This window comes from Hylobates moloch, unplaced genomic scaffold, assembly GCF_009828535.3.
Source record: "Hylobates moloch isolate HMO894 unplaced genomic scaffold, HMol_V3 SCAFFOLD_6, whole genome shotgun sequence".
Taxonomy (NCBI): Eukaryota; Metazoa; Chordata; class Mammalia; order Primates; family Hylobatidae; genus Hylobates; species Hylobates moloch.
The window spans coordinates 53,984,451-53,997,691 of NW_026652281.1; the positions used below are offsets into that span (position 1 = coordinate 53,984,451).

General features: G+C 36.0%; 1 protein-coding gene and 1 long non-coding RNA gene across 3 annotated transcripts in view; one reads left to right on the forward strand and one right to left on the reverse strand.

Annotated features, from left to right (window-relative positions):
• Positions 1-13,241, forward strand: part of KIAA0825 (KIAA0825 ortholog) — a 481,693-nt gene that overhangs the window by 377,206 nt on the left and 91,246 nt on the right. The gene's annotated exons all lie outside the window — the stretch shown is intronic.
• LOC116471000 (uncharacterized) overlaps positions 1-13,241 on the reverse strand; it is a 248,955-nt gene that overhangs the window by 105,398 nt on the left and 130,316 nt on the right. For both annotated transcript variants that reach the window (XR_009214087.1, XR_004248698.2), the window contains exon 5: positions 10,793-10,850. This is a non-coding gene — a long non-coding RNA (uncharacterized LOC116471000). The remainder of the gene's footprint in view (positions 1-10,792; positions 10,851-13,241) is intronic.

A 13,241-nucleotide genomic window follows, 5' to 3' on the forward strand; every position in this document is an offset into this window, starting at 1 on the left:
CACCTGTCAATCAACTTAGTTTCTAGTGTAGCAAAAAATTCTAGAAAAAAATTAAAACTCTGAAAACACTTTTAGGCCATGCAAAATTTTGTAGAATGCTCCCTTTCCATATAAGTGAGTTATTTACTTTAAAAACGAAGAAGGAGAGAGAGATAAAACAATCTACTGGTAATAAAAACACTGCCTTATTTTAAGCAGTGCTTCTATGAAGTAACCTTGGGATTATATACAAAGCAAATGAGATTTAGCAAAAGTAAATTGTGACTGGGCCAATTAGTACATTTCTTTTTAATGTTGAAGTTCTGGGAACCTGATTTACATTGAGGAGAAATTTGAGATAATGTTCCGGGAATGTGAGATGGAAATTTCCAGTCTGTCTAAGTCTTTTAAGAGGATAGCAGAAGTTGTACCTAGAATTCAATTTTTAGTATGACCTCTTTGAAACTCCTCAAATGTAGGAAGGGTTTTTTATTTTTAAATGCTTAAAATTCTTTACACAATCTACTGGAAAAAGAAAAAAGATGATGATTCATTCTAAAGTAATCTGTTCATTCATCATCAAGTGAATGGAACCATTTTCCAGCAGGTAGCTGTCCTTAAATTACTCACGACCCAACAGTAAGTACAGTGTCTGCAATCGTTAGGACACGAAATGTCTGGGAAAATAACAAGAGGGAACTTTTGGCAAAGTGAAGCTATCAGATGATACAGATTGGGAGGCTTTGATCCTGTCGTGATGTGAAGGCTTCAGATGTTAATGATGACTATGTAAAACAGTCCAGTATGGAAGCATCTAAGATAAAATTCTTGTAAATTTTTGGCCAGGAACCTAAAACTTGCTTCAGTCTGTGGCTGAAATTTTTGTGCCAAATCAGAAGGCACTTTGCTGGTTCTTTTTTTATAGAAGGGCCAAATGAGATAGATTGGAAATATGTACTTTGAACAGCCAGGCAGAGTCTCAGGAAGTCTGCCAAACAAGATTTCCAAATAAAATGTTTGGGAAAGAAAACAGGGATGGACTTTGCAGATGCTGGATGGATTCCACCAGCCATCTGTGCAAAGAGTTACTTGGTGTCACATCAGCTGAGAGCTATGAAGTGGCACAGAACTATCAGCAATAACTTCGTTGTTAAATGGATTCATTTATTTACCAGGCAACCTTTTATTTACCGAGATAAAGTATCTGAATGTATCTGCTTTTCCTGTGAGAAACAATAGGAATGACCAAAATTATTGAAACATAAAGGAATTTCGGCAATGGAACTATTACCTCAGTGCTAATGCATTAGCAGTTGAAGAAGGCAGATTAATTTACTTACGGTGAGCTAAGTGCATTCTTGGCTCGCGAAGGGAATCATTTGCTCACTTAAGCCAGAGATCCCATTTTTGACGGCAAATGTCACTGCCTGGATTTCCCTTTGACAGTCTGGCAACCCCACACCCCTGTTATAGTATCCATTTATTTGTCTTATTTTCAGCCAGATTAATCCATTCTGTTTTGACAAGGAGACTGATGGGTAATTGATAACTGTGATAGACACAAACAGAAGAGTTGGATGCTGAATAATTCAGCACTTTTCAGTATCAATAAGAGAACAGGTTGAAGAATTTGTGTCTCTATTTACACTTAAACTAAACTAAGTCAGCCCAGACATTTATGCTGCCAGTCTATCAGAAAACCAAACAGTGTACATTCGGTTTCCACCCGACAAAATGTTTTATAAGCTTGTAACAATATGTGTGAAGCTGCCAGAATAATAAATAGGTACAGCAGCCCATGCATGCTAATGTTATGTTGTAAGCAGTTTTGTTGACAAGTGCTAATACTTCTTTCATACTATCATCAAAAGCAGCTAATACAACAGCCATTATTTGCTGGCTTTCCAAGCAAGACATGATGGATTGTGACCTTAATATGGGTTAGCCGAGTTTTGAAAGTTAAACAACTTGCAATAAATCATAGAATTATTACAATGCAGTTTAATTGGTTAAGGACTGTTTATTTCCTAAACAGGGTGAAAAATTTCTGTTTCGGCACTTTTAATTTGCAAAGTGCATTTTCATTATGAATGGCAGTTTAATATTCTGCTCTTTTGTCATGCAAAATATGCAACACACAGGCAATCTATTAATTGGACAAAAATGCATTGCAAGCGTAAATTATCCTTTATATCATCACTTGTGAGCTTTTACATCTATTAAATGTGTTAAATGGAACATAGTTAAAGACGGTACAACTATTTGCAGGCTACTTCTGAAATTTAAGTCAAGCTTCAAGATGATTTTAATGACCTTTATTTTTGGCAAAATAAAGTAATTAAGTAATTGTAAACAAAAAGGGCAGTTTAAAGAGTTACTCCTTCCTTAAGGCATAGGTGCATATGTTTTCTTGATTCAGCAGTTGCAGGAAACAGACAATAACACTGTTTCATATTGATATGCCTTGAGAAATGGAATCAAACCTCATGTATTTACTTTTCTCTTTGCCATGGTATAATTTCTAGAGCAGAAATTTCCATTGGCAAATGTATAGAAATAGGTGAGTAAGGCAGTAGCAAAATGATATTGCAGCATAGCTCAGCATAACTAAATAGCTGCCTCCATATGCTTTGGTTCAATGATGTGCCTTTACACAGGGCTATTTAGAGTGCAGAAACAGTAACAAAATACTTTGTACTAGGAATGTTGATATGACATATGTTTGATTTTCAGAATGCCAGATCTCTCAATGTGTTCCTGTAAGACTGCCTTAAAATACATACAACCTATTCATTTACACAGAACTCTGAGACCATTTCTCATATTTATTGACACCTGTGTAGACCTTTTGAAAACTTAGAAATTCCACTGATTTCAAACATTTTCTATAGATTGGCCCAGATGAAGCGGGGTTACTATAGTGCTGTCACTCCAAGTCTCCTTCAAAGATACAAATTGTCGGTAATACAAAATGAAAGTTAGAACTATACTTCAGATAGGCATTCCATTCATTTTTCCTAGGTTATGAAAGTGTTAATGTGAGAGTGCATTCTGTTGTTTTAACAGAAAAACTAAAGAACAACTTTTACATACACAAAAGGAACACATTAAAATAAACTGTTCAGAACTTAGATGACAAAGGTAGAAACCAAAAGTTCTGCAAATTGAGATAAATTGTTCAACTTTCTTTATGTTATATAGTGGCACAAATAAGCCACAGTTTCTTAGATATTTCATTCTAAAAGAAGATAAATCTAGTTATAGAATTTTAATCTTGCACTAATGTTGATCGTATTCCCTCCCATTTAAATGTCATGCTTACCTAAGCTATGTAATTTCTCTGCCTCAGGAAAAAAGAAAGAAATGGGGGAAGACAAACATGGGAATGCAGGCAGAGAGAGAGACAGGGAGGGACTGTTGATATATTCTGTTGATTGTACTTTTTGGCTTTGCTCGTGGTGAAATGCTAAGGTAAGAATGTACTATTCAATAAGTAATATGGATTGTTAAAAATCAATTATCATTAACCATCACAAATGACTACAATTTTTCAGTATAGATTAGAAAGTTTTATCAGGGACATAGCCATGATTAGAAAAACATAAGTGAACATAACCAAAACTCTTAACTTATGAAGGCAATAAGTTGAATTGATTACAATACTTCCTTGGGCACCTTTCGAAGTCATAAATTAAGACTATATCTTGGATTTATATAAGAATCAGAAGATTTTCTGAAAGCTCAGATGTATAAAACTGAGAGCACATTGGCTATAAACTGAATCATTTTGTTAATATAAATTTTCAGTTATCACTTTCAACTGACTTTTCCCCATATTATAAAAAATTCAAACCTATAGAAAAGTTGAAATAACTTTACAATGAATACCTGAACACCCATCATCTTGAGCTACCATTTTGCTACACTTGCCTTTTCATATACCTGTCCATCTTGCCACCCATCCATCAATCCATATAATTTTTTGATGCATTTCAAAGTCAGTTACAGCCATCGTTATATTTTTCCAGAAATCCTTCAGTGTGCTTATCATTAACTAGAGTGCAAAATTAATTTACAGTTCTTTTTTTCTTCTGAGGAGAAATCTGCATGTCATGAAATGTACAAATCTTAAGTGTGCCATTTGATGAATTCCAGCAAACTTTTCATGAGTTTCAGCCATGTAATGAGCTCTGTTAGGTATTGATATTAAATGAAATCCAGTGAATACAGAAGACTCAAAAGCTCTATTTTCAAACTACTCACCGTTAGACTGAGCTAATCTACAGAGCCACCTCCTACTTAGGACATTCACTTTTGCAGGTCTCAAGTTTATTCTGTTTTGCTAGGAAGAATAGTTTATATAATTGGGCTTCATCAACAATTATAATACTACTTGTTGTGTACCTATTACGGGCAAAGCATTTCACTGAGTGCTGTGAAGAGCATAAGGAGCCTTAAGATATAGAGTCCAAGATATGGTGTCCATCAAAGAGCCTGCGGTAAAAAATGTATACTACCAACTAAAGTGGGATAATACAAGATTATATACTTAGAAACCAAGTGAGTAAGAGAGAAAATGCCAGGGATGTTTAGAGGAAAGTGGTAAGAATATCTTGGCGTATGACGGGAGGGCTCCCTCAACTTCATCTTTCACTTTTACCTTGCTGGCTTGCTTTCTTTTCCTCAAACACACTGAGCTTGCACCCTCATTGCAGCCTTTGTAGTTGTTCCCCCTTTGCCTGCTTTGCAATGTATGACATCCCAGGAGTCTCAGATGATGTAGATGACATCTACATTAAGCAGTGTTTCTTTTCATCTTACTCCATTTTTATGACACAACATTTTCTCTTTAGTGTGTCCATCACATGAGGAACACAAAAATCCTGCAAGATTTTTCAGTGTAGCTCAGTTTATGAAAGTATACCTATGGATTGTAAGCCTTGAATACTTTTGTGTAGTTTAACTTGGTATGGCTTTTGCATATATTATATAATTTTATCCTCACTATAATCTGTGAGATCCACATCGCCTATACATATAGAGAACTTACACACACACACACACACACACACACACACATATATATATATAGCCTATTTAGGCATACTTCAGAGATATTGTCAGTTTGGTCCCAGAGCACCACAATAAAGTGAATATTTCAGTAAATTGAGTCACACAAAGTTTTTCCAGTGCACATAACAGTTACGTTTACACTATGCTGTAGTCTATTAAATGTGCAATAGCATTATGTCTAAAAAACAATGTACATACTTAATTTAAAAATAATTCATTGCTTTAAAATACTAAGGAGCATCTGGGCCTTCAGCAAGACATAATCATTTTGCTGGTGTAGAGTCTTCTCTCAAAGTTGACAGCTGCTAACTAGTCAGAGTGGTGGTTGCTGAAGGTTGGGGTGACTGTGGCAATTTCTTAAATAAGAGAACAATGAAGTTTGCCACATCAAATGACTTCCTTTTATAAAAGACTTCTCTGTAGAATGTGATGCTGTTTGACAGCATTTTACCCACAGTAGAACTGCTTTCAAAATTGAACTTAATCCTCTCAAACCCTGCCACTGCCTTCTCAACTAAATTTATGAAATATTCCAAATTCTTTGTTGTCTTTTTAAGTGTTTAAAACACCTTCACCAAGAGTAGATTCCATATCAAGAAACCACTTTCTGCGCTCATTCATAAGAATCAACTCCTCATCTTTTCAAGCTTTATCATGAAATTGCAGCAATTCACTCACACCTTCAGGCTCTGCTTTTAATTCAAGTTCTCTTGCTGTTTCCATCACTTCTGCAGTTACTTCCTCCACTGAAGTCCTAAACATCTCAAAGAGCTGTAATCAACTTCTTGCAAACTCCTGTTCATTGTTGATATTTTGACCTCCTCCTGCAAGTCACAAATGTTCTTATTGGCATCTAGATTGGTGAATCCTTTCCAGAAGGATTTCAGGTGACTTTTCCCAGGTCCATCAGAGGAATCACTATCTTTGGCAGCTATAGTCTTACAAAATGTATTTCTTAAATAATGAGACTTAAAAGTTGAAACTACTCCTTGTTCCATGGGCTACAGAATGGATGTTGTGTTAGCAGGCATAAAAACAACACAAATCTCCTTGTACATCTCCATTAGAGCTCTTGGATGACCAGGTGCGTTGTTTCAAGGAGCAGTAACAGTTTGAAAATAATCTTTTTTTCTGAGCAGTAGGTCTCAACAGTGGATTTAAAATATTCAGTAAACCATGCAATAAACAGATATCCCATGATTCAAGCTTTATTATTCCATTTATAGAGCACAAGCACGGGAGATTTAACATAATTCTTAAGGGCCCTAGGATTTTTGGAATGGTAAATGAACATAGGCTTCAACTTAAACTCACCAGCTGCATTAGCCCTAAAAAAAGAACCAACCTGTCCTTTGAAGCTTTGGAGCAAGACATTGACCTCACCTCTCTAACTATGGATGTCCTAAATGGCGTCTTCTTCCAATAGAAGGCTGTTTCATCTACTTTGAAAGTTTGTTGTTGGCCCGCCGCGGTGGCTTGCGCTTGTAATCCAGCACTTTGGGAGGCCGAGGCGGGCGGATCACGAGGTCAGGAGATCGAGACCACGGTGAAACCCCATCTCTACTAAAAATACAAAAAATTAGCCAGGCATGGTGGCGGGCGCCTGTAGTCCCAGCTACTCAGAGAGGCTGAGGCAGGAGAATGGCGTGAACCCGGGAGGCGGAGCTTGCAGTGAGCCGAGATCACGCCACTGCACTCCAGCCTGGGCGACAGAGCGAGACTCCGTCTCAAAAAAAAAAAAAAAAGAAAATTTGTTGTTTAGTGTAGCCACCTTCTTCAATGATCTTAGCTTGATCCTTTGAATAACTCACTGCAGCTTCTCCATCAGCACTTCCTGCTTCACCTTGCACTTTTATCCTGTAGAAACAGCTTCTTTCCTTAAACCTCATGAACCAAGTTCTGCTACCTTCAAACTTTTCTTTTGACACTTCCTCACCTCTCTCAACCTTCACTGAATCAAAGACAGTTAGGGTCTTACTCTGGATTAAGATTTGGTTTAAGGGAATGTTGGTGGTGGTTTGATCTTCTACCTGACTGTAAAACCTTTTCCATACCAGCAATAAGGTTGTTTCACTTTCTTATCATTCATGTGTTCATTGGAGTAGCACTTTTAATTTCCTTTAAAAATGTTTCATTTGCATTCACAACCTGGCTGCCTGCCTGGTGCAAGCGGCCTGGCTTTTGGCCTGTCTTGGCTTTTGATATGCTCCCTCGCTAAGCTTAATCATTTCCAGCTTTTGATTTAAAGTGAGCAATGTGCAGCTCTTCCTTTCACCTGTACACTTAGGCACAATTGTAAGGTTATTAATGGACCTATTTCAATTTTTTTTTTTTTTTTTGCCTGAGGAAAGAAGGAGGCCCAAGGAGAGGGAGAGAGACAGGGGAACAGTTGATTGGTGGAGCAGTCAGAAAACACATAACATTTATCAAATAAGTTTACCATCTTCTATGGGTGCAGTTGATGCCCCTGCAAAACAATTACAATTGTGACATTGATATAGTTTGGATATTTGTCCCAACCCAGATCTCATGTTGAATTGTAATCCCCATTGTTGGAGGCGAGGCTGATGGGAGGTGTTTGGATCATGGGGGTGGATCCCTCATGAATTCCTTGGGCCATCCCATTGGTGATAAGTGAGCTCTCATTCTGAGTTCACACAAGATCTGGTCATTTAAGTGTATAGCATCTCTCCCTCACCTCACTCCTGCCTTTTTCATGTGATGTGCCTGTTCCGCCTTCGCTTCTGCTATGATTGACAGCTCCATGAGGCTTCACCAGAAGCCAAGCAAATGCCAGCATCATGCTTCCTGTAAAGCCTGCAGCACCATAAGCCAATTAAACCACTTTTCTTTATAAATTATCCAGTCTCAGGAATTTTTTATAGCAATGGAAGAATGGCCCAATACAAACACCAAAGACCACTGATCATAGATCACTTTAATACATATTATGATAATAATGAAAAAGTTTTGAATATTGCCAATTACCAACATGTGGTACAGAGACATGAAGTGAGCATATGCTGTTGGAAAAATGGTGTCAATAAAATTGCTTGATGCAAGGTTGCCACAAACCTTCCAGTCATTAGAAAAAAAACAAAAATGCAATATCTGTGGAGCACAATAAAGCGAAGCACAATAAAACAGGTAAGCCTATATGTATATATAGAGAGAACCTGGAGAAATAAAATCACTGAGCCATAAGTTACAAATAAACTGAAACTCAGGAATTTTATTTCTCCAATTTATCAGCAGAACTTAATAAATACCAGCTATCACTTTTGTTTCTGGAGGGCTGAGACAAAGCACTATTCAGTGTAGCAACTTGTTGAAATCCTCATATTCCTTTGCCTCCTCTTCACCTTGCAACCCCTGCTGCAACCACTCCTCCCACAATTCATTCAGTATTTCATCAGCCTTGTAACTATCATGACAACTTATATTCAGTCTTGGGGAAAGGTAAGATACAGGCTTTAAAAAAAAATAGGTATTTCAAAAATGTTACCAGCATGCTACCATATTCATAAAAATTAAGGATCCTTGAAGTGTCAGGTTGACTAATGCACAAACACAAACAAGAAATGAGAGATAAACTTAAGTACCTATTATTTTCATAAGAATGACATACTCCTTTGAAAAGGCCATTTTAATCCCAAATTTCTATTACTGTTTATCAACCAAAAACATTGTTCATTAATGCCTCATCACTATAGAAGAGTTGTCCCGATGCTTCTCTTTAAGAATCATGTCAATTTGAGTACATGCTAGAGTACATGCTAGTTAGATACAGTTGCTGAAGACATTGGATCTTTTCAAAGATGTCCTTAAATGCTATGCAAGAGAGTAATTATAACATGCTAATTTGTAGATTCTCTATTTTTATGTTCCTTGTTTTGCCTCTTTTTGCCTCTGGCCTTCGGCAGAATTCTGGCACTTATCAAAATCACTTCTGTGTCCAAAATCCCATTCTTCAGTACTAAAAAATGTATAATTTTTAAAATTAAAATAATATAATTTCCTGTGCAGTATTTTAGTCCATGCAAACTTTAATTACTCCCTGTTAATATTTTTTTAAATATTCTATTACTCCTTGATCCCTAACTATTTTATACAGGAAGGCAAATGAATTTATTAAGATAAGGGAAAAAATCTTGTACTTTTTGTGAGTTATGCAAGAATCATGTCTAGAGAGCAAGAAATATATCTGTATGAATTTTTTTCATTGCAACTATGGAATCTTTCTTGCAACTTTTTAGTAAATTACAATTCCATTACTTTTTATTCCCCAAGGATGAAAAAAATGCACTTCATTTTTTGGCAAAACAAATAAACATCCCGAGTTGATAAAAATATCAATTACAAAAGTGTCTACCCTAAAAGTCACATTCATTTTGTTTGTTATTGCAAGTTATTAAAAGGCTTCCAGGCATGCATATAAAACCTGAAAAACAACAGTTGAATCTATCATATTAAATTAAAATCCCTCCATAAAAAAGTAAACCCTAGTAGTTTATCAGTTAGGGAATGCCATGCTGCCCCAGAAGTCAATACAAATAAGACTTTATTAAAACATAAATGAAGTTCCACAAGAATCCTCCATGGGAATTGTTCTGCCTCAAATTCAAATGTGGAGAGTAAAAATACATCAGCTGACCTTAATTCCTTTAAAGTAACAAAGGAAGAAAAGGGAAACAAATTCCAAGGCCAACAACTGAAATAACACTTCAGAAAATATAGCCTCACAAAGGTATATATGGAAAAATAACTGCTCTGCAAGTTAGACAATTCTCTGCTTTCAAACAATTTAATGCTCTTTAATATTTGTACTAGTGGTAAGCTTCTTTGATCATTTGTCTGATATCTAATGTACCTTCTTAAATGAATGCCTACAATTCTGTGTAGCTGCCATGAGTTGGCAATCCAGCTCATTTTCTTCTGTCTTTAGTTATTCTGTATTACTTGCCATATCATTAAACATTATTTTCATGAGAGTTCTCTATTTTCTTCCCCAAAGCAACATATAAAAAATTCAAAGGGTGTGCTCAGATTTGGACAATCGGGTTGTAGTACAGGTACGATAGGCTTCCAGTTATACACAGTTCCCAACATGTTAGTTATATCTCTAACCAGATAAACAAGTGTTAACACATCCCATCAGAAAGCTGATGTTCTACATTATCATGTTAAATGTCCACAAATTATTTCATCGAATGGATGTCCCAAAATATATTATTTGAATTATCTATAACTGGACGTTTACTCAGTCTCTAATATTTTGTCTAAATAATGTCATGATAAACATTACTTAGCTCTTTGAACATCCATCCAGATGTGTAATGATTAGAATCTTAATATTTTCAATATTTAAACCAAAAATACAAACCAAAGATCAGCAATAATTTTCATAGTTACATAAGAAAGCAATTTTCCAGATAGCTAGCTAAAGAAATTTTCCATTATTACCTTCAGGCTTTCTTATGTACCTAGTGAACTTACTTCTTTATGTCCTTAGTGAACTACAGAAAGCAAAGTAATGTAAATGTGTTTTTTTAACTGTTTGATTCACGTTTGAAAGAAACTACCCTCCTAATAAACAGGGTGCAGTATTTCAGACTATCTCCCAAATATGGAAGATATTGAATATCTTCTTCAAACACAAAAAGGGTATTATGTATTAATGGTGACAAGTGTTTGGGTACATATCAGTTTACTGCCCACATAAACTTATTCTGATATTTACCTGAGAAATGAGCCCATATGGAACAACTTCATTCAACACCAAGATGCACCTTGATGCCCTGTTGAGACACATACAACACTGATTAATGTTATGACCTTTTTACAGTTCCCCCTTTTAAATAAAAATTATGCAGTCTTTCCTCATAGCATCAGTTACTACAACATCCTGAATGGAAAAATTTGAGTATTTTTCATGGGAAAACTTTCTATGGGGTGAACATATGTGTTCTTTCCTAGCTTTATTTCTAGAGGGGAACTGTCAAGGTTTTTCATTGGCCCATCTTCTAGCTCATTATCCCTATCTTCTGAACAGCTGTGGCTTCATGGCCTCAATATCTACTTGGAGGCTACAACAATTGAAACTAATCTAAACTAATCCGAGTAAAACAGTAATATTTTATGTTGCATGTAACAGTGAAAATATTGGGAAGGACGTGAGGAAGATTTGATGTGTATGAGTGGCACAGTGCCTAGCCTTGTCCATGCTTCCTAAATGTTTCACTGAGCTCAGTAGGTTTACATGGCTTTAAAAGAAACTTAGGAGCCCATACATACCTTTGCCTTTATTTAAATAATCTTTAAAGTTCATTGAGAACTGTTTGTTAAATATGGCAGACTGTTAGACATGGAAGAATCTTCTGAGACCTCACAAATAACAGAAATGGTATTTTTTGAAAGTATAAACCCATAAAGACAAAATGAATTGGAGAGAAGACAACAATGTTGAGAGCTATCAGGAATTTGAAAAACATAAAACAAGTGCAAGAGTGGAGGTTATAACCTAAGTATCTGCAAAAGAGAATCTTACGAAGTAGGGGGATTCACCCAACAGAATTCCAGAAAGACTCCAGATTCAGAAGCACTGGTTATCTTGGAAGGCAGAATAGTAGAAAGTTGGAAGTTTCTGAGTCCACAATTTCCTCCTCCATAGGAGATAGAAGACTTCTTTCTAAAACTAATTCAATTAGGAACACTCTAGGTTGAGAGTGATTAATGGAACTGAAAACATGAGAAGAAATGAATATCTGCCCCCTTGTCCTTAGAATGGTTACCTGCCAGTAATTTACCTTCCAAGTGGGAGATTCTTTTCTGGAGAAACTAAACAGCCCTAGAGACCAGAGCCTCAAATACTAAAATTTGGAAGTCCTCAAAAATTCCAGCTCCAGTGAAACCCCTCAATTGACAGCCCCACCTCCTTCATGCTTACCCACGAACACATATTTTCCAAAGACTTCTTTAGGGATTTGGATTTAAATATGATAGCCTAGAACTACCTAGATAGCCTAAATGCTTGAGGCAAATCTCTAACATGAATAAGAGAAATCAAAAGAGAGAAACAGAAAAAAAAGAACCCATAGGAATTAGAGATATATTATCACTAACGATCTAGAGATCTGATGATCTGATCTACAGATACACCTGCATTAGATGGCAGAAGAAAACTGAAGAAAATCTATAATAAATATTCTCAGAGAATTAATAATTGCTATTGGATTCTTATAACAAGAACAAGGCACTAATAAAAAATGACCTGTAAGAAAACAAGAAATTAAAATATTCTATAGCAGTTTGAAAGATAATGTTGAGAAATTCTGCTAGAAAATAAGGCAAAAAGAAAAAATGTAGAAAATATAGGAAACTATAACTATTCAAGATGTCTTCCTAATGCCCAAATAATGAGTCCCTCCTTCAAAAAAAAAGAGAACAGAAAAAATTGTCAGAAAGAAGATTACCAAAGATCTAATACCAAAAAAAAAAAAAAAAATTTCAATATGGACCAGTTCCATATTAAAAGGATTCACCAAGTTCTTTGTACAATACATGAAAAGAGACCCATACCAATGTGCATCATCATGAACATTTATAACTCTCTGGGGATAAAGAGAAGATCTTAAAATCCACAAGAGAAGAAGAAGCAGGCTAAATAGAGATCACTGGGAATCAGAATACCATTGCTCACCTGAAAAGCAACATTGAAAACCGAAAGACTTGCTTTCAAAATTCAGAAAGCATGATAGAGACATTTTCACACATACAAGGATTCGAAATATTTACCTCTTATTAACATATTTTAAAAGAAAGTACTAGAATATTGCATTGGCAAAATAATGGAGCAAACCAAGAAAGAGTAAGATCCAGAAAGCAGGAAATCTAACACAGGAGGGAAGCAAAGAAAAGTCCCAGCATGATGACTGTGCTGTAGGTCTAGACAGTCTGGATTAAAGGTTACAGGAAATCTCCAAGTCCCAAAAGACCAGAGCTGTGAATGGGTTACAAATGTGGGGAAACTGGTTCTCTCACCCTTGGAGTGTCTGGGTGGGGCCTGGAATGGTCAGAGTCCCAGGCCAGTGGCCTCAAGCTTTTAATACCCTCCTCCCATTTCTCACAAAGAACCATAAAAATATTATTTTCAATGTGTGCCATGACACAGAACATATTGAAAAGCATTC